Source organism: Mercenaria mercenaria, chromosome 7, assembly GCF_021730395.1.
Source record: "Mercenaria mercenaria strain notata chromosome 7, MADL_Memer_1, whole genome shotgun sequence".
Classification (NCBI taxonomy): Eukaryota; Metazoa; Mollusca; class Bivalvia; order Venerida; family Veneridae; genus Mercenaria; species Mercenaria mercenaria.
The window spans coordinates 12,901,429-12,906,612 of NC_069367.1; the positions used below are offsets into that span (position 1 = coordinate 12,901,429).

The following is a 5,184-nucleotide window of genomic DNA, read 5'->3' on the forward strand; positions in this document are numbered from 1 at the left end:
ACAGATTTTTATGACATGTGTTTAACGAGTAAATTTAGTAGTTCTGAAACTTATTAATTCTCGCTGCTTACATTTTATTTTATTTCTGGTTTTGAACAATATTATACCTAAAGCGATTACTTTACTAAATACACACATTATTAATACTTATCACAAAACACCTAACTTTATTTCCAGCTCATAAATCAGCTATTGCGTTTCCCACACATATTTTACTTGAGTCTGAAAATTATTTAATATTACATGGTCATTTATTTTTTCTGCGAAATGTGTATTTTTCAAATTTGTTATTTGCAGTCTGCACTGTATATTTGTTTGATATTTTTTTGCCGTTTTCAACAGTATTTCAAATTAGTAGAACTTCACATATAAGTTTGATTTTATTTTTAAACTTTCCTAGTCAAGTTTCTATTTAAAAAATAAAAAACAACTAAAAATGAAAAATTACATAAGAGACTATCGAATTCTTTTACTCGGCCCGCCACTTTGTAGACATTTAATTGATTATTCTGAATGGCTGCAGTTGTTCAAATAGGAAATTTCGCGCCAATGTCTGTTTTCCGTTTATTTTTTAAAAGGTTGCGCGTTTTTTTTTCAGGAACCAATGGATTCAGATACAGAAAGTAACATGGTAGACATGTACATATTTAAAGCAAGTGGAAACCTTTAAAGTAAGTAAAATATGTTATATATCTTTATTTCTTTTTTAAATAGTTGGAATGTTTGGACAAAAGGTTATATAATTTCATAATACTTTAAGTTATTACCTTGGCGTGTAGAAATGTACATAAATTCTAGATACAATCAATTATGTCTTAAAGACAACATCTCAACACAAACAGGCTCTATAAAGACCGTCGTTTTTTTGTTGTTTTTTTTTTTTTTTTTTTTTTTTTTTTTTGCTGACAAAATGTATTTTACCTGTCAAAAAAAGAATTCTCATGAGTGAAATTTACATTTCTTTTTAGATTATTATATGTTAGTAGAAGTGCACCATATGATGTAAGACCTTTTCTTTTGATAATACAAAGAAAATTCTATAGCACAACTGACATACTTAATACTTGTTTAGCAATGCACGTAAATTTAACGAAAACGTCAGTATTTAAAATATCGGTATGTTTAAATATGCACTCCTCAGAAGAGCTGATTTTCATACGTGTGTATTTTTATATTGTTTTTAGAGAACGAACAACTAAACTAAGAATTATGTGCACATCACAGGATATTGACGTCAATGGAAACAAAATGTTTGTACTAGTTGATCGCAGGAATATTGATGAAAAAGTTAAAAGGTATGGATATAACGATAGATCATTCTAAATTACATTATTACAACTTGTAACTACATGTACGTTAATATCATGAAACCCTAATTCATAATGATATTGTATAAACATTTGTTGAGATTTGTCTAGATACGAGAGGAAAATGAAAGCAGTTTAAAGGAATAAAACAAGTTTTAAAATTAGCGGTTAATTTATGTTAGAAATGGAAAAAAAAGAAAGAATGACTAGAATGTTGAATTAAAATCTAACAACTCACAATGAACTTACTGCAACTTTTAAGCGAATTCAAATGCCAGATACTTTTAATATAATTTTCTTATAAATAAGATATTTCTTATCTTAATTCACCTGGAAATAAGTAGTTAATTTGTTTTTCAATGTAATTTCGATAACAGGATTAGGTACGTTTATTGGGAATGGACATTATGTTTGGTGCATTCCTTGTTGTAATAACTGGTTTTAATTATGGGGAGCTTATAAAGGCAGAAAAAAAGAGGTGATCAAAATTGTAAACATTAATGTAACAGTAATTAGTGATATGTAATATGGAAGTAATATGGTTACTGCTTCCGCTAACCACCCCCGGTCCGTCTTATGACTTGATCTAAATGTTTTGCTGTTAGCTGGCTCTTTCAGTAGGTAGAGCGCAGATTCAGGATAAGCAGGGTGGTCCGTTCGATCCCAAGGTGAGAGAGGTATATGTTCATCGGAGTAATTTGATAAAAGACAGTAGGGTTGGTAAAATGTAAAATCTGTCTCCTGCAGCTCTATATAGACCGGAAACTATATCTTTTAGTTGTTAATAGTAACCTTAGAACAAATGTTACATAAATGTATTTACAGACATTCAGTGATAGGGATGAAGTGGAGGCCTTATCAATAAACAAAGAGTCCCCAGTTCAGGAAATGGTACAGCGCTGAGAGTATTTTTAAAGTTAAGAAAGGTTGGTAATTGTTATTGCATTAATTCATTTCTTATTGCTTGAATCTGTGAAATATCCGCATTTTAGCTCACCTGTCACGAAGTGACAAGATGAGCTTGTGTGGTCGCCTGGCGTCCGTCAGTCCGTCCGTCCGTGCGTAAACTTTGCTTGTGACCACTCTAGAGGTTACATTTTTCAATGGATCTTCATGAAAGTTGATCAAAATGTTTATCTTGGTGATATCTAGGTCAAGTTTGAAACTGGGTCAACTGGGGTAAAAACTAGGTCAGTAGGTCTAAAAACAGGAAAACGTTGTGACCTCTCTAGAGGCCATACTTTTAAATGGATCTCCATAAAAGTTGGTCAAAATGTTCAACTTGATAATATCTAGGTCACGTTTGAAACTGGGTCACGTGCCATCAAAAACTAGGTTAGTAGGTCAAATAATAGAAAAACCTCGTGACCTCTATAGAGGAAATATTTTTCATGGGATCTGTATGAAATAAAATTTGGTTGAATGTTCATATCTAAGTCAAGTTTGAAACTGGGTCAACTGCGGTCAGAAGCTAGGTCATTAGGTCTAAAAATAGAAAAACCTTGTGACCTCTCTTTTCAATGGATCTTCATAAAAGTTGGTCTGAATATTCATCTTTATGATATCTAGGTCAAGTTCGAAACTGGGACAACTGCGCTCAAAAACTAAGTCAGTAGGTCTAATAGTAGAAAAACCTTTTGACCTCTATAGAGGTCATATTTTTCATGGGATCTGTATGAAATGAAATTTGGTTTGAAAGTTCATCTTAATGATATCTAAGTCTAGTTTGAAACTGGGTCAGACGCGGTCAAAAACTAGGTCAGTAGGTCTAAAAGTAGAAAAACCTTGTGACCTCCCTAGAGTCCGTACTTTTCAATGGATCTTCACGAAAATTGGTCAGAATGTTTACCTTGATGATATCTAGGTCAGATTTGAAACTGGGTTGACGTGCCTTCAAAAACTAGGTCAGTAGGTCAAATAATATAAAAACATTGTGACCTCTCTAGAGCCCCGTTTTTTCATGGGATCTTTATGAAAGTTGATCAAAATGTTCATCGTAATAATATCTAGGTCAAATTTGAAACTGGGTCAACTGCGGTCAAAAACTAGGTCAGTAGGTCTAAAAATAGAAAAACCTTGTGACCTCTCTTTTCAATGGATCTTTATAAAAGTTGGTCTGAATATTCATCTTTATGATATCTAGGTCAAGTTCGAAACTGGGAAAACTGCGGTCAAAAACTAGGTCAGTAGGTCTAATAGTAGAAAAACCTTTTGACCACTCTAGAGGCCATATTTTTCAATTGATCTTCATGAAAATTTGTCTGAATGATCACCTTGATGATATCCAGATAAAGTTTGAAACTGGATCACATGTAGTCAAAACTAGGTCAGTAGGTATAAAAATAGAAAAATATTGTGACCTCTCTAGAGGCCATACTTTCATGAGATCTTCATGAAAGTTGGTGAGAATGTTCTCCTTGATAATATCTAGGTCAGGTTCCAAACTGGTTCATGTGCCTTCAAAAACTAGGTCATTAGGTTCAATAATAGAAAATCCTTGTTTAATAAAAAAATGCTGTGATAAATCCAGGATGACAGAAATGTGAAGTCTGCCCGGGTCGCGAACCTGAGCTGACCGGCTGCCTGACACATACTCTCTTTAACGTGACTAAGTCCGTACCTCGACCACCCCCCCCCCCCCCCCCCCCCCCCCCCCCAAGAAATTGTTAATTCGTCCTTGAATTCCAAAAGAACACAATATTGCAAACGTTGCAAGACTGTCCAAGCAAACATGATAAAGACCCACTTTCTGAGCAAATTGTCAAAAAGTATGACTTCAGTTAGGGACTCGAACTTTGGACCTACCGACTGGGCTAACTGGCTACTTAACATATATTCTCTCTAAACGTAACGTAACGTAAAGTAAATCCGCACCGAGAAAATGATATATCGCCGATATTTTATTACAAAAATATATCAAGAATATTTGTTAATCGTGTCATGTTTTCCATAGGAAACTACTAAGATTTTTTTTCAATTAAGCTTGGTCATCACGATTGATAGACCATACTTCCTATAATCATGCTGATTCTGTCCAGGCTGTACTATATTAAACTAGTACTTTCGTGTACTTTCTTTTAAAATTGTTTCTTGTGCTTATCATTTACGGAGAAAACCAAGGCAGTTTTGTTTAACATAATTATTGTTCAAAAAGTGGTTTATATACAAAAACAAACAAACAAACACGGGTTGTCATTTTATCTTCATTCTTTATATTTTACAATAAAGCAGTATTATTTTTTCAGGTGAAATGTATAAAGTGAGATTTCATGAAGATGGTTCCTAGTAAGTCCGGAATATGGCTCGTATTCGAAGAAAAAAATGTGATTGTTTGTAAAAGCAGTTTATATAGTTTGAGCTTTTAATCAAAATGTTGTTCTTTCTTTATATTCAACGGATGTGTTTTTGTAGTGCAAGTTAGCATAACCTTAAAAAGAGATGCAGGCAAACCTGTGTTAAAGACCACCTCTGAACAGAGGCCACCTGACTCTAAAGACCACATGTTTTGTTTCCAGTTTTAACATTTATTTAGCCTGTGACTACCTCCAAATAAAGACCACAATTTTGCTCTACCTAGTCTTGTCTTTATAGACAGGTTTGAAAGTATATGTAAAAGTACACTAGAAGTTTTATCTAGCATTAGTGCAGTGACTGACCCATAAATTTTGGTCTGTCCGTTTGTCTCTCTGTATGTCACAAAGTTTAAATGTGCATATCATGTGAAACAGCAATGCGGATTCACACCAGTTCATTGTTTTGTGATCAGAGTTTTATAATACTTTATATTCTAATGGGCCCGCTTTTACCAAACTTTACATGACTGGCCAGTGCCTATAATTTTCATTGGTGTTATGGCCCTTAATTTGTTATATCTTAC

General features: G+C 33.5%; 1 long non-coding RNA gene across 2 annotated transcripts; it reads left to right on the forward strand.

Annotated features, from left to right (window-relative positions):
- Positions 1–538: 538 nt before the first annotated feature.
- On the forward strand, positions 539–4,851 carry LOC128558771 (uncharacterized). Of its 2 annotated transcripts, XR_008371913.1 has the most exons (4): positions 539–671; positions 1,185–1,295; positions 2,133–2,233; positions 4,553–4,851. It is a non-coding gene; the product is annotated as an uncharacterized LOC128558771 (long non-coding RNA). The 2 variants fall into 2 exon arrangements; XR_008371912.1 differs by having other exon boundaries at positions 544–1,295.
- The last annotated feature ends 333 nt before the right edge of the window (positions 4,852–5,184 follow it).